At 42.5% G+C, this 21,918-nt stretch overlaps 1 pseudogene; it reads right to left on the bottom strand.

Annotated features, from left to right (window-relative positions):
• Positions 1 to 51: 51 nt before the first annotated feature.
• LOC110525738 lies at positions 52 to 21,630 on the bottom strand (annotated as a pseudogene).
• Between the last annotated feature and the right edge of the window lie 288 nt (positions 21,631 to 21,918).

Raw genomic sequence — 21,918 nt, 5'->3', positions numbered from 1 at the left:
ACATTTAGGGCCGAAATGGCCCTAATTACATTAAAATAAACGATTAAATACATGAAAGTGCTTTAGTGAAATAGCAGACAGTATGACCCAGATGAGCTACTGTATAGTATAGTACTGTATATTACATTGATGCAAACCATGTTCTCAAAATGACAAGACAGAATAACATGACTGTTGGCCTGCCTATCGCCTGACCACAGAACATTTTACATGTTGAATCGACACACCGCAAGTGATCATCTGTGCACTGTATTTCTTAAGGGGGACAATTCAAAGCAGAATCACAACTCAATCATCTCAGACATGTACACATACTGTAACACCTTCAGTTAATGTAACGCATTCACTCATCAAAATAACTCAGATGAATAGAATGCAAATTCAGAATTATAGGCCTAAATGTCCTTCAGAACCGACACTAAGAACAATGAGTAGCTTTGGCAAGAGTATGAAACAGGTCCATTTGTGTCTGTGCACCAACAAGTTCATGACCCTTATGTTTATTCAATGTTAGAAACATGTGACCCTTATTATCCCTTTACGGACAACAATCTGCAGCTGAAAACATGTTTTCTATTCCCAACACATACGTAATAATTAGTTCAAACGGCTGCACCTCTACCTGGTATGAGGAAACAAACCATGAGATTTCTGTAAAGATGCATTCTCCCAGTAAAAACTTTCAAGGTCATGCTATCATTGACACAGAGCTGCTCTTTATATCCATAAATCAACTGACATATCTTTACACTTAGAGCAAGATTAACCCCAAACTGGCAAATCTAAATAAAGAGAAATACAAAGCCAAACAGTCATGCGCCACTCACTCCCGTCCCCTCACTGTTGTGGACAGGGGTGGTTTGTTTGCAGTCGGGACAGGCCTGGTGGTGGCTGGAGCCAGGCAGCCCCACACTGTGCTCAGTGGTGGCGATTAGCAGGGTATCCAGGGTGATCTCTGTGCATTTGGCTATGAAGCGGACGTCACCCTTGTTGGCTGTGTCCAGAGCAGTGTAGTACTCTGAACTTTGCGTACAGTGATGGGTGGGTAGCGTGTCTGCATGAGCACCAGGTTCATTAGCAGCCGTGACGTGCACCCGTTTCCGTCCACAAAGGGGTGCACATACACCAGCTTGTAATGGGTGAGCGCTGCGGATTCCACAGGGTGCAGCTGCAGGGCCTCCTCTGGGTTGAGCCACTGCACCAGCTCCTGTGGGTGGGGTGAGATGTGGTGGCCTATAAAAACCTGGCTGGTACGCAGCCGCCCACCCTCTACAGCAGGGGTGTCAAACTCAATCCATGGAGGGCCGAGTGTCTGCGGGTTTTTGTTTCTTCCGTTAAATTATGACCTAGACAACCAGGGGAGGGGAGTTCCTTACTAATTAGTGACCTTAATTCATCAATCAAGTACAAAGATGGACCGAAAACCCGTAGACACTCGGCCCTCCATGGAATGAGTTTGACGCGTGTGCTCTACAGGGTCTGCGTAGCACGCGTAGCACACGCCGGTGGATCTCCAGGATGTCATTGACAGTGAGGGACAGCAGCGTGGTGTTAATGTACTTCATGGCTGCGTCCACACCAATGACCTTGTTCTGCTCTTGGAGGCTCTTGCCGGGCACGGCATAGCGAGTCTCAATGATGTGGCGGATATCAGACAGAGTGAGTGTGTTGCCCTCTATAGCCACGGTGTGGTAGATGTGGTAATAGTAGGTTTCCTCCATGACACGTCTAAGGGCAGAGTTACCCTTGGGGATGGACATCATACTGCTTACTTTACTGTCAATAACCCCAAAGTGGCGTTGGTCGATCTCCTGCACCAGGGGGAGTGTGCAGTCACTGCTAACCAGGGCCCTCTCGTTGCATGGTGAGATGGCCAGGGCCTTGGTATATAGGTGGTCTGCTTGGACAACATCCTTCTCCTCCTCCAGAATGGTCCCCAGCTCTGTCAGAGCTTCCACAAAGTCCGGGTTCATGTTGAGCGCATGCACCAGCAGCTTGTGGGCCTTTTCCTTCTTCCCCTGCTTCTTCATCTGACAGCCTGTTGCAGCGCTGCCTTGGCCTCCAGCTGGGTCTCTGCAATCCACACACACACATATATTACATAACCAGGCTGTGCTGTTAAAGAAGTGTATTAAAGGGATTCTTTGGGATTTTGGCAATTAATATTGGGCCTTTATCTACTTCCCCAGACAGATGAATTCATGCATACCATTTGTATGCCTGCATGCACTATGAAGTAAGTTAAAGTTAGTTAGGAATTGCACTAACGCTAGTTGGCAACTTCCTTCAAACTGCACGCAGAGACATAAAAATGGTAACCACAAATTAATCTGGCTGTGGGGAAATAAACTCAGGAACATCCTCACTGTCAACTGCTTTATTTTCAGCAAACTTAATCTTGTGTTCATACAATTATTTACACATGTTCAAAAACAGACAAACTTCCAGATATGTGACTAACAGAAATTGAATAATGTGTCCCTGAACAAAAGGAGGACTAGACACTTGTCTATACAATGAAAACTGTTGACTCGGCAGTTGCTGTGTGCTATGTATTATAGATACATTTCAAACAAATCTTAACCTTGTGACCATTCTATGCATTTGTTGTTCGTCATCAAGGTTGAGAGGAGTGCATCTTTGCTATAAAAGATCTCAGTAGCCAATGTGTGGTCACTTTCAATGGTTCATTAGAAATGCTGCATCATTGAAAGTCATTGCTATTGCAAAGCTCTTATTATTAAAGATGTAGTTTAAGTATAACTCTGACTCGTGTGTTAAGTTTAACTCTCCTCGTTTGATAATACAGAAATTAACCACCACAATCTCCTCCTCATGGACTGCACCAGAATTGCCAGTTCTTGCGCCAGGATTTGATCTTGTGCCTATGCTGGTGTCTGATCCCAAATCCCCATCCCTACTTGCTGAGCTACCCGTTCAGGTGCTATAAAAAAATAAAATAAAAATTGAAAGATAAAAATCAAACAAAATTTGGAAATAAGGTGTCCTGTAGAGGTCAGTGTTTGAAAGAAACTTTGCATTGAAGAACGCACCGGCACCACTGCGAAATCAGTGGGATCTCGCATTTTGCAACAAGGTTCGAAAAAGCACATTACCAAAACAAAGCTTCGGACGTCATTGATCACATGGTATTGTTACTTTGAAACTATCCATTAGAGGTCGACCGATTAATCGGAATGGCCGATTAATTAGGGCCGATTTCAAGTGTTCATAACAATCGAAAATCTGTAATTTTTTGACACCGATTTTGCCGATTTCTTTTTTACACCTTTATTTAACTAGGCAAATCAGTTAAGAACACATTCTTATTTTCATTGATGGCCTAGGTGGGTTAACTGCCTCGTTCAGGGGCAGAACGACAGATTTTCACCTTGTCAGCTCGGGGGATTCAATCTTGCAACCTTACAGTTAACTAGTCCAACGCTCTAACCACCAGCCTCTCATTACTAGCTAGCATTAAACTTATCTTATAAAAAACAATCAATCAATCATAATCACTAGTTAACTACACATGGTTGATGATATTACTAGTTTATCTAGCGTGTCCTGCGTTGCATATAATTGATGCGGTGCGTATCGTTGCTCCAATGTGTACCTAACCATGAACATCAATGCCTTTCTTAAAATCAATACACAGAAGTATATATTTTTAAACTTGCATATTTAACTAAAAGAAATCCAGGTTAGGAGGCAATATTAACCAGGTGAAATTGTGTCACTTCTCTTGCGTTCATTGCACGCAGAGTCAGTGTATATGCAACAGTTTGGGCCGCCTAATTTGCAAGACTTTTACGTAATTATGACATAACATTGAAGGTTGTGCAATGTAACAGGAATATTTAGACTAATGGATGCCACCCCTTAGATAAAATACGGAACAGTTCCGTATTTCACTGAAAGAATAAACGTCTTGTTTTCGAGATGATAGGATTCTACCATATTAATGACTTAAGGCTCGTATTTCTGTGTGTTATTATGTTATAACTAAGTCTATGATTTGATAGAGCTGTCTGACTGAGCGATGGTAGGCAGAAGCAGGCTCGTAAGCATTCATTCAAACAGCACTTTCGTGCGTTTTGCCAGCAGCTCTTTCGTTGTGCGTCAAGCATTGAGCTGTTTATGACTTCAAGCCTATCAACTCCCGAGATCAGGCTCGTGTATTCGATGTGAAATGGCTAGCTCGTTAGCAGGGTGCGCGCTAATAGCGTTTCAAACGTCACTCGCTCTGAGACTTGGAGTGGTTGTTCTCCTTGCTCTGCATGGGTAATGCTGTTCGAGGGTGGCTGTTGTCGTTGTGTTCCTGGTTCAAGCCCAGGGAGGAGCGACGAGAGGGACGGAAGCTATACTGTTACACTGGCAATACTAAAGTGCCTATAAGAACATCCAATAGTCAAAGGTTAATTAAATACAAATGGTATTGAGAGAAATAGTCCTATAATTCGTATAATAACTACAACCTAAAACTTCCTAACTGGGAATATTGAAGAATCATGTTAAAAGGAATCACCAGCTTTCATATGTTCTCATGTTCTGAGCAAGGAACTTAAACGGCACATATTGCACTTTTACTTTCTTCTCCAACACTTTCTTTTTGCATTATTTAAACCAAATTGAACATGTTTCATTATTTATTTATGTACATAGCCCACCTATAATTTAGCCCAAACAACTACCTCTTTCCCTACTGTATTTATTTTATTTATTTTGCTCCTTTGCACCCCATTATTTTTATTTCTACTTTGCACATTCTTCCACTGCAAATCTACCATTCCAGTGTTTTACTTGCTATATTGTATTTACTTTGCCACCATGGCCTTTTTTTTTGCCTTTACCTCCCTTATCTCACCTCATTTGCTCACATTGTATATAGACTTGTTTATACTGTATTATTGACTGTATGTTTGTTTTACTCCATGTGTAACTCTGTGTCGTTGTATGTGTCGGACTGCTTTGCTTTATCTTGGCCAGGTCGCAATTGTAAATGAGAACTTGTTCTCAACTTGCCTACCTGGTTAAATAAAGGTGAAAAAAAATAAACTCAATTCAAAACTATTGCCTTTTTGAGTGAACTTTGGAGATGGCGGCTCTCTAGAAGTCCTTCATCCAAAGTTTGTTGAATGCAAGCACTTAAACAATCAGAAAACATAAACCTACTAAATCTACCTAAATGTGTGGCCAATTGTTCCTAGAGAGCTGCAGCACAGGAGGTTTTGTTCTAGCCAAGCCTCAACACAATTGTTTCAAACTAATCAACTAATTATGATCTTCAATCTAGACTGGGGATGTCATCATCAAGAGCCAGTTGTCTACTAGTTGTCACTTCTTTCTGACTCCGGTGTGAAAGAAAAGCAAGATAAAAATGTAGTTATGCCTAATATGGCAATTCATTATTTTTCCAAAACGAATTATATTTAAATAAGGCCATACATGCAAGAAGTGTTGACCTGGTGCATGCATATTTCTCTGTCCTCCGTTTGATTGAAGACCTCAATCTGTCTTTTTGCCTGGTACGCTATTGCTTCTAGAAAGAAATAGAGAAGAAACACCACATGATAGAGATGAGTTAGCTACAAGTTTAAAGCAATGAAAGAGCAGGCTAATTGTTACACAAAGTAATGTATTGGCTACATTTATGACAATAATACATGCATTTTCTTACCTTATCAAGCTTTAAGACGACACTAATTAACACTAATTTATCACTCAAAAAAGGTGTTATGCGTGACTGCACCACAAACATCTCTTCCTACACCACGGGTAGCAAAAGCGTAACCATTTGCAAAAGTGTAGTTTACTTTGATGTCAAGTCATATTGTTGATAACGTTACCTTAGCTTTTGTGCTTACTAACATGATAATGAACAGTGACTTTAGCATATTGAAATACATATTGGTATTGAAAGACACCAATGTCATCACCCAAAAATATGTGTTTAAAATATTGATGAAATCATTGGTTAGCTTACTAGTGTCGTGTCTTTGGCTATGCCGGAATAAGTGATATGACATGCTATTCTATAAAATAATTTCTCCTTAATTAATATTACCTGATTGAGCTAATCATGTAAATGTAATTAACTAGAGAGTCGGGCACCACAAAATAATATTTATAGAGCTGTTATCTTCTGAATAAACTCTTAAAGACCTAGTAATATTTTACATCAATAGCAGTCAATATTAATCGTCATCCTAATTCAATCTCATCTGAAAGTTGTAAATTCTTGGTTATCTGCACGAACCCTGGCTAACAAGTTGAAACCGCAATACAAAATTGGGTTTAATGATTTATTTACTAAATACCTAACTAATCACACAGAATTACACATACACATAATTAAATCAGAACTTGATTACAAATTACGTCAAAGGAAAACGTCCCTAGCGGGAGGAACAGATATGACAGCTTGTTACACAAAAGAAAAGGGGCTGGGTTTGAGTGAACGAGCGGGAAGACTGAGGAACAAAGGGAAGAAGCTGTGCTACCGTAAATACCGTATCTTATGCATTCTAAATTACCGCCCATTTGGAAAAGGAAAATGCAATAAATATTTACTCTGTGTATTTACTCTGTGTTGCCCAACCGAGTCCTTTGAAGAATGTCTCTGGTTGTCAATTGGATACGTTGTAGTAACGTCATTGGGTGATATACTGGATACTCTGTCTGTTCCTTCCTAACCCTTGTTTGCATCTGCTGTTGCTAACTCAACGGCTAGGAGGTATCACTTCTGTAGTGAATAAGAGTTCAAAGTTCATACCATTCGCAGCCAAAGCTCACGCTGATGTTGGCTTCGTTCTGTAGTTATTATCTGAACCATTCTGACATAGGACCTTCATCCTCACGTCCTCGGAACAGGAGGTTATATATCTTCAAGGGCTTATATAGTAAGGAAGAGGAGGGCGTGTTTGAAAAGTTTTATAGCCCGTCCCTTCACAGGGGCAGGCCACTAATTGAGCAGAGCCCTATCTTATGAAAACCCATATCTCACATTTTAGAAGCTCACATTTCATCCCATCACAAATAATTTCATATTCAAACATTTAAATTGAACAACAACAATCCGATAACTCTGATGTGTAGACTTTCCACTGTAGAGTTTGTCATCTTATCATTGATGAGAATGTCTCAGATGACAACCGAACTGTCATCATATTCATTAATAAGTACCACCGCATATGTTCCATTGGTCGGATTACCAGAATATAGTTAATTTCCCCCCACCTTCTGATGTTCCCAGAATCTCTATGTTAACCAAGGGTTTTGCAAATGTAACCTCAGTAGGGTAGAGAGAGGAAAAGGGGGGGAAGAGGTATTTATGACTGTCATAAACCTACCCCCCAGGCCAACGTCATGACACTAGCTATAACATTCATTTTGCAAAAATATGCAGGGGTGGAAAGTACTTAAGTAAAAATACTTTAAAGTACTACTTAAGCAGTTTTTGGGGATATCTGTACTTTACTACTTATATTGTTGACAACTTTTACTTCTACTTCACTTTTACTTTTTACTCCTTACATTTTCCCTGACACCCAAAAGTACTAGTTACATTTTGAATGCTTAGCAGGTATCAGGTTTGAAGGTAAGACCCAGATGCAGACTGTATCAAAGTAACAATGTTATTTACAGCAACAGGGCAGGCAAATGACAGGGCAAGGCAGGCAGGGGTCGATAACCAGAGTAGTGGGGGAAAGGTACAAGACGGCAGGCAGGCTCAGGGTCGGGTCAGGCAGAGGTCGGTAATCGAGGGGTGGGGCAAACGTACATATCCGTTTTGATACTCGTTTTGTCCGAGTACTCGGCACACCCCTAGTTTGCAACAACAAATGCATTTTTGTAAGGGAGGGGTTTGAAATGTGAATTGAAATTCCATAAGAGCGAGAGAGAGAGAGCTGCACGTGAGCTCACATTATTCAACATGTTTTGTACATAAGGATAGATTTGGAGTTATATAAACTTGGATTTTTCGGGAGGGACATAGGCAGGATGCTACCCTTCACAGCATGGTCTTCGCTCCAGATCAAAACAACCTAATTTTAGGTTAATTTTAATTTTAGGCCAAAATTACCTGTAGCGATTACTGCTACCAAGGATTCATTTTTCCAAGCTATACGGAGGGTGCTCTAGCAAACAAACAGCAGAGACCTGAGGACACCATCCAACCTGGAACTGAGAGAGTAGTGTTTGGTCTGAGGCTATTTTCAAAGCCAAGAAGAAAAATAAAGTACATTACAATTATGTATTTTACTTTATGGGACTGAATGCTGACTTAAGGCTGCCAGGCTTGCTAGGACAGACCAGATATAACTTCAATTTGCACTGAGGTGTGAGGTGTCGAGGCCTTTGGGCCCAACAAGTGGCAGGAGTCTTTGAAGGCCCCTTTGAAGCCCCCTCCCGCTGTTCAAAGACCATCCACTGGCATTTTCTACAAATCTGCCTCCAGAAATAAAAGCTTCTCTCGTTGCCTGCTGCATTGCTGCTTGGATTCCACCTGGCGATCTGTTCACCATCTGCCCTGGCTTGTCTACCCTGTCTGGTACAGGTACCCCCACCAGACTCCCTCTCCCGAGCGTTCACTCGCCTCCAGCACACATGCACTGTTGGGGCGAGTGACTCTGAACTTACAATGAATAGACCCAAGTCGTTATATATATTTTCTTTTTTTTCGTGTGCATTTTGCTATTTTGCTATTTGCCTCATGACTCCTGCTTGCTTTGTTGACTATAAACATTCTTGTTTACCCAACCGTGGGACAGACTATTTGTTCCCACACTTGGGACTTTGACTCTCTATTGGTTACACAGACTTTTGGCCTCCCATCCTATTCTAACCACCTCTTGCCGGCTTTGTATTCATGTTACCTAATGAAATTGCTGTACAATATGATCATTCAGATGTCATAAATCAGCACTGCAGAGATCTCCCTGTCCTCTGCCGTACCCTGATTGTATTACTGCTGATGATATCTGGAAATGTGCATGTACACCCTGGCCCATTTATTGTTGATAGCCCCATTTCTGACATGTGCTCTGATATCTGCTTCACTGATTTATGCTCTCGTAAAAGCCTGGGTTTTCTGCATGTTAACATTAGAAGCGTATTACCTAAAATAGATCAATTAAAAGTGTGGGTTCATAGCTCCAATCCAGATGTGTTGGTCATTACTGAGACGTGGTTAAGGAAGAGTGTTTTGAATACTGATATTAACCTTTCTGGTTATAACCTTTTTTGGCAAGACAGATCTACCAAAGGTGGGGGAGTGGCAATCTTTACCAAGGATCACCTTCAGTGCTCGGTTGTCTCCACCAAGTCTGTCCCCAAACAATTTGATTTGCTGGTTCTAAGCATTAAACTTTCAAATAGCTCTTTGTTGACTGTTTCTGGGTGCTATCGTCCATCTTTCTCAGATTATTGCCAATCCCACAAAGTATGACTCCAAACACACAGAAAAGGCTACTCTCCTCAACGTTATCCTCACAAATAATGCTAATAGGTAAGGACCTTAGTTATCACTGTTTTACAGCCTGTGTTTGTAATGGCTGCTCAGTAAAACGACCTGTCTTGATTTGTCATAGACGCTTGCTAAAAAACTTTAATGAGTAAGCCTTCCTTCATGAACTGGCCTCTGTAAAATGGTATAGAATCAGCTTGATCTCCTCTGTCGAATATTTTCAGTGGTATACCTACTGCAGCCTTCATCCTCCACTTACAACACCAATTCTGCCAGTCACATTCCTTTCAAGCTCCCCAAAGCACACACATCCCTGGGTCGCTTGTCTTTTCAGTTCGCTGCAGCCAGCGACTGGAACGAGCTGCAACAAACACTCAAACTGGACAGTTTTATCTCTCCATTCAAAGACTCAATCATGGAAACTCTTACTGACAGTTGTGGCTGCTTTGGTGATGTATTGTTGTCTCTACCTTCTTGCCCTTTGTGCTGTTGTCTGTGCCCAATAACGTTTGTACCATGTTTTGTGCTGCTACTATGTTGTGTTGCTACCATGTTGTTGTCATGTTGTGTTGCTACAGTACCATGCTGTGTTGTCATTTGTTGCTAACTTGCTATGTTGTTTTCTTAGGTCTCTCTTTATGCAGTGTTGTGTTGTCTCTCTTGTCATGATGTGTGTTTTGTCCTATATTTATATACAGTTGAAGTCAGAAGTTTACATACACTTAGGTTGGAGTCATTAAAACTCGTTCTTCAACCACTCCACATTTCTTGTTAACAAACTATAGTTTTGGCAAGTCGGTTAGGACATCTACATTGTGCATGACACAATACATTTTTCCAACAGTTGTTTACAGACAGATTATTTCACTTATAATTCACTGTATCACAATACTAGCGGGTCAGAAGTTTACATACACTAAGTTGACTGTGCCTTTAAACAGCTCGGAAAAATTCCCGAAAAGGATGTCATGGCTTTAGAAGTTTCTGATAGGCTAATTGACATCATTTGAGCCAATTGACTCAAATGATGTCAATTAGCCTATCAGAAACTTGTACCTGTGGATGTATTTCAAGGCCTTCATTCAAACTCGGTGCCTCTTTGCTAGAAATCAAATCAAATTTATTTGTCACATACACATGGTTAGCAGATGTTAATGCGAGTGTAGCGAAATGCTTGTGCTTCTAGTTCCGACAATGCAGTAATAATCAACGAGTAATCAATCTAACCTAACAATTCCAAAAATACTACCTTATACACACAAGTGTAAAGGGATAAAGAATATGTACATAAAGATATATGAATGAGTGATGGTACAGAACGGCATAGGCAAGATGCAGTAGATGGTATTGAGTACAGTATATACATATGAGATGAGTAATGTAGGGTATGTAAACAAAGTGGCATAGTTTAAAGTGGCTAGTGATACATGTATTACATAAAGATGCAGTAGATGATATAGAGTACAGTATATACATATGCATATGAGATGAGTAATGTAGGGTATGTACAGTGCCTTGCGAAAGTATTCGGCCCCCTTGAACTTTGCGACCTTTTGCCACATTTCAGGCTTCAAACATAAAGATATAAAACTGTATTTTTGTGTGAAGAATCAACAACAAGTGGGACACAATCATGAAGTGGAACGACATTTATTGGATATTTCAAACTTTTTTAACAAGTCAAAAACTGAAAAATTGGGCGTGCAAAATGATTCAGCCCCTTTACTTTCAGTGCAGCAAACTCTCTCCAGAAGTTCAGTGAGGATCTCTGAATGATCCAATGTTGACCTAAATGACTAATGATGATAAATACAATCCACCTGTGTGTAATCAAGTCTCCGTATAAATGCACCTGCACTGTGATAGTCTCAGAGGTCCGTTTAAAGCGCAGAGAGCATCATGAAGAACAAGGAACACACCAGGCAGGTCCGAGATACTGTTGTGAAGATTTCCCAAGCTTTAAACATCCCAAGGAGCACTGTGCAAGCGATAATATTGAAATGGAAGGAGTATCAGACCACTGCAAATCTACCAAGACCTGGCCGTCCCTCTAAACTTTCAGCTCATACAAGGAGAAGACTGATCAGAGATGCAGCCAAGAGGCCCATGATCACTCTGGATGAACTGCAGAGATCTACAGCTGAGGTGGGAGACTCTGTCCATAGGACAACAATCAGTCGTATATTGCACAAATCTGGCCTTTATGGAAGAGTGGCAAGAAGAAAGCCATTTCTTAAAGATATCCATAAAAAGTGTTGTTTATAGTTTGCCACAAGCCACCTGGGAGACACACCAAACATGTGGAAGAAGGTGCTCTGGTCAGATGAAACCAAAATTGAACTTTTTGGCAACAATGCAAAACGTTATGTTTGGCGTAAAAGCAACACAGTTCATCACTCTGAACACACCATCCCCACTGTCAAACATGGTGGTGGCAGCATCATGGTTTGGGCCTGCTTTTCTTCAGCAGGGACAGGGAAGATGGTTAAAATTGATGGGAAGATGGATGGAGCCAAATACAGGACCATTCTGGAAGAAAACCTGATGGAGTCTGCAAAAGACCTGAGACTGGGACGGAGATTTGTCTTCCAACAAGACAATGATCCAAAACATAAAGCAAAATCTACAATGGAATGGTTAAAAAATAAACATATCCAGGTGAATGGCCAAGTCAAAGTCCAGACCTGAATCCAATCGAGAATCTGTGGAAAGAACTGAAAACTGCTGTTCACAAATGCTCTCCATCCAACCTCACTGAGCTCAAGCTGTTTTGCAAGGAGGAATGGGAAAAAAAATTCAGTCTCTCGATGTGCAAAACTGATAGAGACATACCCCAAGCGACTTACAGCTGTAATCGCAGCAAAAGGTGGCGCTACAAAGTATTAACTTAAGGGGGCTGAATAATTTTGCACGGCCAATTTTTCAGTTTTTGATTTGTTAAAAAAGTTTGAAATATCCAATAAATGTCGTTCCACTTCATGATTGTGTCCCACTTGTTGTTGATTTTTCACCAAAAAATACAGTTTTATATCTTTATGTTTGAAGCCTGAAATGTGGCAAAAGGTCGCAAAGTTCAAGGGGGCCGAATACTTTTGCAAGGCACTGTAAACATTATATTAAGTAGCATTGTTTAAAGTGGCTAGTGATATATTTTCCATCAATTTCCATCAATTCCCATTATTAAGGTGGCTGGAGTTGAGTCAGTGTGTTGGCAGCAGCCACTCAATGTTAGTGGTGGATGTTTAACAGTCTGATGTCCTTGAGATAGAAGCTGTTTTTCAGTCTCCCCGTCCCTGCTTTGATGCACCTGTACTGACCTCGCCTTCTGAATGATAGCGGGGTGAACAGGCAGTGGCTCGGGTGGTTGTTGTCCTTGATGATCTTTATGGCCTTCCTGTGACATCGGGTGGTGTAGGTGTCCTGGAGGGCAGGTAGTTTGCCCCCGGTGATGCGTTGTGCAGACCTCACTACCCTCTGGAGAGCCTTACGGTTGTGGGCAGAGCAATTGCCGTACCAGGCGGTGACACAGCCCGACAGGATGCTCTCGATTGTGCATCTGTAGAAGTTTGTGAGTGCTTTTGGTGACAAGCCGAATTTCTTCAGCCTCCTGAGGTTGGCGCTGCTGCGCCTTCTTCACGACGCTGTCTGTGTGGATGGACCAATTCAGTTTGTCCGTGATGTGTACGCCGAGGAACTTAAAACTTACTACCCTCTCCACTACTGTCCCATCGATGTGGATAGGGGGGTGCTCCCTCTGCTGTTTCCTGAAGTCCACAATCATCTCCTTTGTTTTGTAGACGTTGAGTGTGAGGTTATTATCCTGACTCCACACTCCGAGGGCCCTCACCTCCTCCCTGTAGGCCGTCTCGTCGTTGTTGGTAATCAAGCCTACCACTGTAGTGTCGTCAGCAAATTTGGAGGGTACTATGGTGTTAAATGCTGAGCTGTAGTCGATGAACAGCATTCTCATATAGGTATTCCTCTTGTCCAGATGGGTTAGGGCAGTGTGCAGTGTGGTTGAGATTGCATCGTCTGTGGACCTATTTGGGCGGTAAGCAAATTGGAGTGGGTCTAGGGTGTCAGGTAGGGTCGAGGTTATATGGTCCTTGACTAGTCTCTCAAAGCACTTCATGATGACGGAAGTGAGTGCTACGTGGCGGTAGTCGTTTAGCTCAGTTACCTTAGCTTTCTTGGGAACAGGGACAATGGTGGCCCTCTTGAAGCATGTGGGAACAGCAGACTGGGATAAGGATTGATTGAATATGTCCGTAAACACACCGGCCAGCTGGTCTGCGCATGCTCTGAGGACGTGGCTCGGGATGCCGTCTGGGCCTGCAGCCTTGCGAGGGTTAACACGTTTAAATATTTTACTCACATTGGCTGCAGTGAAGGAGAGTCCGCAGGTTTTGGTTGCGGGCCGTGTCAGTGGCACTGTATTGTCCTCAAAGCGGGCAAAAAAGTTATTTAGTCTGCCTGGGAGCAAGACATCCTGGTCCGTGACGGGGCTGGTTTTCTTTTTGTAATCCGTGATTGACTGTAGACCCTGCCACATACCTCTTGTGTCTGAGCCGTTGAATTGTGACTCTACTTTGTCTCTATACTGATGCATAGCCTGTTAGATTGCCTTGCGGAGGGAATAGCTACACTGTTTGTATTCGGTCATGTTTCCGGTCACCTTGCCCTTGTTAAAAGCAGTGGTTTGCGCTTTCAGTTTCACGCGAATACTGCCATAAATTCACGGTTTCTAGTTTGGGAATGTTTTAATCGTTGCTATGGGAACGACATCGTCAATGCACTTTCTAATGAACTCGCTCACCGAATCAGCGTGATCACGTGATCGAAGCAGTCTTGAAGCGTGGAATCAGATTGGTCGGACCAGCGTTGAACAGACCTGAGTGTGGGAGCTTCTTGTTTTAGTTTCTGTCTGTAGGCAGGGAGCATCAAAATGGAGTCGTGGTCAGCTTTTCCGAATGGAGGGCGGGGGAGGGCCTTATATGCAATCGATATGCTGATACAATTTTTGGAGTCTTGTTTTCAGATTAGCCTTGTTAAAATCCCCGGCTACAATGAATGCAGCCTCAGGATATGTTGTTTCCAGTTTGCAAAGAGTCAAATAAAGTTTGTTCGGGGCCATCGATGTGTCTGCTTGGGGGGGAATACATACGGCTGTGATTATAATCGAAGAGAATTCCCTTGGTCAGGTGAACAGTCAGGTGAACAGAAGGACTTAAGTTCCTGTATGTTGTTGTGATCACACCACGTCTCGTAAGTCACAAGGCATACGCCCCCACCCCTCTTCTTACCAGAAAGATGTTTGTTTCTGTCGGCGCGATGTGTGAAGAAACCAGCTGGCTGCACCGACTACGTTAGCGTCTCTCGAGTGAGCCATGTTTCTGTGAAGCAAAGAACGTTACAGTCTCTGATGTCTCTCTGGAATGCTACCCTTGCTCGGATTTCCTCAACCTTGTTGTCAAGAGACTGGACATTGGCGAGTAGTATGCTAGGGAGTGGTGCGCGATGTGCCCGTCTCTGGAGCCTGACCAGAAGACCGCTTTGTTTGCCTCTTTTACGACGTCGTTGTTTTGGGTCGCAGGCTGGGATCCATTCCGTTGTCCTGGGTGGAAGGCAGAACACAGGATCCGCTTCACGAAAGTCATATTCCTGGTTGTACTGATGGTGAGTTGACGTTGCTCTTATATTCAGTAGTTCTTCCCGACTGTATGTAATGAAACCTAAGATTACCTGGGGTACTAATGTAAGAAATAACACGTAAAAAAACAAAATACTGCATAGTTACCTAGGAACGCGAAGCGAGGCGGCCATCTCTGTCGGCGCCGGAAGTCATGGGAAAATCAAAAGAAATCAGACAATCAGTCAATTCTTCCTTGGGAGCAATTTCCAAATGCCTGAAGGTACCACGTTCATCTGTACAAACAATAATACGCAAGTATAAACTCCATGGGACCACGCAGCCATCATACCGCTCAGGAAGGTGACGCGTTCTGTCTCCTAGAGATGAACGTACTTTGGTGCGAAAAGTGCAAATCAATCCCAGAACAACAGCAAAGGACCTTGTGAAGATGCTGGAGGAAAAAGGTACAAAGTATCTATATCCACAGTAAAAAGTGTCCTATATCGACGTAACCTGAAAGGCCGCTCAGCAAGGAAGAAGCCAGTGCTCCAAAACCGCCACAAAGAAGTCAGACTACGGTTTGCAACTGCACATGGGGACAAAGATGATACTTTTTAGATAAATGTCCTTTGGTCTGATGAAACAAAAATAGAACTGTTTGGCCATAATGACCATCGTTATGTTTGGAGGAAAAAGGGGGAGGCTTGCAAGCCGAAGAACACCATCCTAACCAGGAAGCATGGGTTGGAAGGATCGTATTGTGGGTGTGCTTTGCTGCAGAAGGGCCTGTTGCATTTCACAAAATAGATGGCATCATGAGGTAGGAAGATTATGTGGATATATTGAAGCAATATCTCAAGACATCAGTCAGGAAGTTAAAGCTTGGTCGCAAATGGGTCTTCCAAATGGACAATGATCCCAAGCTTACTTCCAAAGTTGTGGCAAAATGGCTTAAGGACAACAAAGTCAAGGTATTGGAGTGGCCATCACAAAGCCCTGACCTCAATCCTATAGAAAATGTGTGGGCAGAACTGATAAAGCAAAATTTGAGTCAGGTTTGGAGGCCTCCAAACCTGACTCAGTTACAGCAGTTCTGTCAGGAGGAATGGGCCAAAATTCACCCAACTTGTGGCGCAGTGGTCTAGGGCACTGCATCGCAACGCTAGCTGTGCCACCAGAGACTCTGGGTTCGTGCCCAGGCTCTGTCGCAGCCGGCCGCGACCGGGAGGTCCATGGGGCGACGCACAATTGGCCTAGCGTCGTCCGGGTTAGGGAGGGTTTGGCCGGTAGGGATATCTTTGCCTCATCGTGCACCAGCGACTCCTGTGGCGGGCCGGGCGCAGTGCACGCTAACCAAGGTCGCCAGGTGCACGGTGTTTCCTCCGACACATTGGTGCGGCTGGCTTCTGGGTTGGATGCGCGCTGTGTTAAGAAGCAGTGCGGCTTGGTTGGGTTGTGTTTCGGAGGACGCATGGCTTTCGACATTCGTCTCTCCCGAGCCCGTACGGGTGTTGTAGCGATGAGACAAGATAGTAATTACTAACAATTGGAAACCACGAAATTGGGGAGAAAAGGGGGTGAAAAATAATAAAACATTTAAAAATCACCCAACTTATTGTGGGAAGCTTGTGGAAGGCTACCTGAAATGTTTGACCCAAGTTAACTTTTTAGGGATAGGGGGCAGTATTCGGAAATTTGGATGACCAAGGTAAACTGCCTGTTACTCAGGCCCAGAAGCTAGGATATGCATATGCATGGTAATATTGGATCGAAAACACTCTAAAGTTTCTAAAACTTTTAAAATAATGTCTGTGAGTATAACAGAACGGATTTGGCTGGCGAAACCCCGAGGACAATCTATCCAGGATTTGTTTTGAGGTCATTGTACTTTCCAATGCTTTTCTATGGGAAAGCCTAATTATTAGGACCCTAATTGCAGTTCCTATGGCTTCCATTAGATGTCAACAGTCTTTAGAAATTGTTTGATGTTTTTTTTGTGAAAAATTAAGAAGTTTTCGCATTCTTTCAAAACAGGTGGATTATTGAATGAAGCGCGCCAAATAAACTTACTATTGGTATAAAAAGGAATATTTGTTATGTAACAGGGACCCTTGTGATTGCAACCATATAAAGATCTTCAAAGGTAAGGGATTTATTTTATCGCTATTTCTGACTTTCGCAATGCATCTGCTTGGTTGGATAATGTTTTTAATGCTTTTGTTTGCGGGGCGCTGTCCACAGATAATCTCATGGTATGCTTTCGCAGTAAAGCCTTTTTGAAATCTGACAAAGCGGCTGGATTAACAAGAAGTTAAGTTTTTAAATGATGTAAAACACTTGTATCTTCATGAATGTTTGATATTACGAATTTAGTATTTTTGAATTTCGCGCTCTGCAATTTCACCGGATGTTGTCGAGGTGGGTCGCTAGCGGCACATCTAGCCCACAATTTAAAGGCAATACTACCAAATACTAATTGAATGTATGTAAACTTCTCACCCACTGGGAATGTGATGAAAGAAAATAAAAGCTGAAATAAATCATTCTCTCTACTATTATTCTGACATTTCACATTCTTAAAATTAAGTGGTGATCCTAACTGACCTAAAACAGGGAATTGTTACCAGGATTAAATGTCAAGAATTGTGAAAAACGGAGTTTAAATGTATTTGGCTAAGGTGTATGTAAACTTCCTTCTTCAACTGTATATATATTTAATCCCCCGTCCCCGCAGAAGGCCTTTTGGTAGGCCGTCATTTGAAATAAGAATTTGCTCTTAACTGACTTGCCTAGTTAAATAAAGGTTAAATAAAATGTGCTTTTTGGCTGTTCAGACCACTGAGGTATAATATGAACACGAGACAGCCTTCAAAATGTCCAACCTTTGTTTTCAAGGTAAGTACATTGGTTAGCGCTAATGTACAATAACGTTGGATGCCAGCCACCGGTAAACCCCACAGAAGAAATGGGGGGGCGACAATGATAACTAGTTAGTCGTACATTGGTAGATAGTGTCCTTTGTCCTCGCCTGTCAGCCACTGTCATCCTGCAGTTCTGTTAACAACTGCGAGGGCAGGTGTTCGACAGGAGGGAGCGAAGGACACTGTGTGCTAGCTTAGCCAGCTAGTTCGGTACACAACAGGCAGGAGGCGGGGGTGACAACGTGTGCTAACTAGCCAATTAGCATGCCAGCTAGCACATGGTGTCCATAACTAGCAAGCTAGCTAGTTAGCTAACACATGACATGGTGTCACTCCAGCCTCCAGCCTGCTGTGCTAGCAGACAGTGTTGTCGTGACGTGACTATCATTAATGTGATGACTGTTATTTTTTTTAATCAATTAACTATGTTCAATGATTACGTGATTAAATTAATCATGTAACAATTAACTCATTAGCAAATCATGAGGTACCACGGGAAAACTTATTTAACAAGTTTCTATCTCCTGACTTAAACTCAATCTATAAATATCTCTTACATCAATAACAGTCAATTATTATTTATTACATTATCTGTCTCATTCTGAACATTGTTGACTTTGTGAATCTGCACGAACCCTAACCTAAATGATGAATCAGCGATACACAAATTGGCTTAATTATTTATTTACTAACTAACTAAATAATCACACACAGTATAGGTTGAATTGATTACTAATATAATGCAATGAAAGGTCCCTAGTGGACTAACCCAATATGATGACTTGTTACACAATGAAAAGGGTGGGTAAAGAAAGAGCGGGAGAGACAGAGAGTGGGGTCACTTAGAAATGTTGTTGTTTTTGAAAGAAAAGCACCTTTTCTGTCCATTAAAATAACATCAAATTGATCAGAAATACATTGTTAATGTTGTAAGTGACTATTGTAGCTGGAAATTTAAGATTTTTTCAAATGTAATATCTACATTGGTGTACAGAGGCCCATTATCAGCAACCATCACTCCTGTGTTCCAATGGAACGTTGTGTTAGCTAATCCAAGTTTATCATTTTAAAAGGCTAATTGATCAGTAGAAAACACTTTTGCAATTATGTTAGCACAGCTGAAAACTGTTGTTCTGATTAAAGAAGCAATAAAACTTGCCTTTAGACTAGTTGAGTATCTGGAGCATCAGCATTTGTGGGTTCAATTACAGGATAAAAATGGCCAGAAACTAATAACTTTCTTCTGAAACTCGTCAGTCTATTCTTTGATCCTCACCCAGGAGCGAGTGTCATGACAGTGTCCTTCACCCCCAGCTGTCGGCCATGTGTTTCTCCGGAATACAGCAGGTGGGGGCAAAACCGTGTTGCTTGCTAACTAGTAAGCTAGCACACTGTGTCGCTAACAAAATAGCTTGTTAGTGTTGATAATGGGATATGTAGGAGGGTGAGCCGGTCAAGGATCGATTCAGACAAGGTGGTCTATTGTATGACAAGTGACAGTTTAATTATGAGTAAAGATATCTGGTACAACGTATACGGGCCCATTTCATTCGGTTCTTAAGGAACCAGCAGAAAAGAGCCCAGATAACAGAGTGCACATGTCTCATATACAGAACAGAAAGTAGGTTGATTCTAGAAGATCGGGTCTTCGGGTTGGTTCAGGCTGAGGTGTAGTCTTCTTGGATTGGCCCTGTTGGGCCGTCCGTCATCCCTCTGAGTCTTGTTCTTTGTCACACAATGTTCAGCTAAAAAAGGAGATTAGGTGTGTGCGCTGTCCTCAGTCACACAATGTTCGGCTAGAAAGGAGATTAGGTGTGTGCGCTGGTTTCTGCAAGTCAAGGCTGTCTCTTCCTCCCAATGTGTGGGTGTATGTCTTATCTGTGTGTCCTCGGCAGTTAGTGTGTGTAATGTGTGTGTGCTGTGTGTGTGGGTGTGGGAGCTATCCTGTATGGGACCTAACATGTTTTACTGTGAAAATACGTTGTCTCAGTTATAGCAATGTAATAGCAGTAGGCTGGTCACCTGCATAAGAAATAGCACTTCCTTACAAATCCCTCTCTTCACGTCTCCCCAGAGACGTGACACAACCTAACTATATCCAGACACAAAAAGAAAACTTTTCCCAGAAGGAAAAGTTTTGTGATTCCCTCTCTTCACATCTCCTAAGAGATGTGACATAAACTAGGCTAACAATTACAAAGTTGAAATACCTTCATGTTCTCCATTCGATCCCACTATGTACTAGATTGGCTACCAGCCACCTAGGAACTTACAACCCTCATGTCAAAAGAGAACAACAGCTCATTGAAAAACAGAACAAAAGAAAATGGTGTGAAATTTAAGCCCCCCTTTTTGACACCCACTAGGGTGTCACTCATTATCCCTTATTTCAGCAGTCATAGCATTTCATGAAAAGAAAAAACAAAACCTAGTAGGCACTCTCAACCTCATCCTCAAATTCGGGCAGGTCATTAGCAAGCAGAGGAAACATCTGGGAAAGGGGGGAAGGGTCAATAGCTCTAGAGATAACCCTAGTGGTAAGGGAACGGATACATGGAATGCAACAGCATCCACAGAGAACCAAAATGGCCGCGAACACCGAAATGGAGACCAAAATGGAGGAGACCAGGGTTTTATATTTACCAAAGGCACTCATCCAGGAGTCCCACATTGAGGTATCAATCCCAGAATGAGATTTCATTTTACCATTAAGAGTCCTCAAACCTTCTAGGGCTACGGTCAAGCTACCATCGGAGGCTGTGTTATTAGGGATGAAAGTACAACACTGTTCACCAAACATAGTGCAAGCTCCACCTTTCTCTGCCAGTAGCATATCCACTGCAATGTGATTCTGGAATGTATTCTATCCACATTTTTATTAACAGTGCACCACCAACAAATGGAGGACTCAAACCCAGCTGCCACCTGATCCACCAATTTGTACTCGTCAGGAACTCCCCTTGGGACTCCAATGGCGTCTATGTACGTCGGATCACCACTAGATGGGGTGGTGGCACGCCTGGAACGTCCCCTCCAATATTCAGGGTTCACCCTCTGGACCCTAAGGATGAGGTCTCCAGCCTCTGTAGGGTAGATAGAAACAGGCAAAAGGAGAGTAACAAGTGCACAGCTTCCAGTAGTATTGGAGGGTAATTTATCAAACAGGACAGTGTTGCCACACCACCACCCCACATCTGCTCTGGATATTGGCCTGAAACTCCCAACAATGTTGATTGTATCCAGACACCAATTCCCAGGAACCTGTCCCACATTAGTACCGCCTCCCGTCATTTTGACACAGGTGAAATGTGCCCTGGCAACCTTGTTGGAAAACAATGGTTTCCTAGCAGTAGATTTAGTCATGGGATAGACAGCATCCCAGGCAGAGCAATTACAACTGGGGTTATCCGTAGTCATTAATGGGATTAAACATGTTAGAGTCACATCTGTAACAGACTTCTTAAAACACGGTATGATGCAAGCAGCACAACACATCAATAATAAAATACAAGAATTAGGGTCAGAAATCCAGTAACCACCATACCAGTGTACTTACCAAACCAGGCTCCCAACCAAAAGAACAGTCCAGACTCCTCCACCCCCGCCATGGTCCTCATCTCAGCAGATAGTGCACCAAGCCCATTAAAGGCCTTAGCTATACCACCATCTGGAGTGGTGTTATTAGGAATATACGTGCAACATTGTTCACCGAACATCTTGCAGACTGTCTGGCAACCCTAGATGTGGCCTCAAGCTGTTCAGACAGACCAGTGAGTGCATCACGGGGGTAATTCACAAAACGCTGTTGATTATAGTAGATATAACTGATCCATGCAGTCTGTCTAGCATCCACTATGGCTGGATCTATAATAGGTAGTAAGTGCCAGAGTCCATCA

This window comes from Oncorhynchus mykiss, chromosome 6, assembly GCF_013265735.2.
Source record: "Oncorhynchus mykiss isolate Arlee chromosome 6, USDA_OmykA_1.1, whole genome shotgun sequence".
Lineage (NCBI taxonomy): Eukaryota > Metazoa > Chordata > Actinopteri > Salmoniformes > Salmonidae > Oncorhynchus > Oncorhynchus mykiss.
The sequence above is the reverse complement of the archived record's forward strand: the minus strand, read 5'-3'. Positions and strand labels throughout refer to the sequence as shown.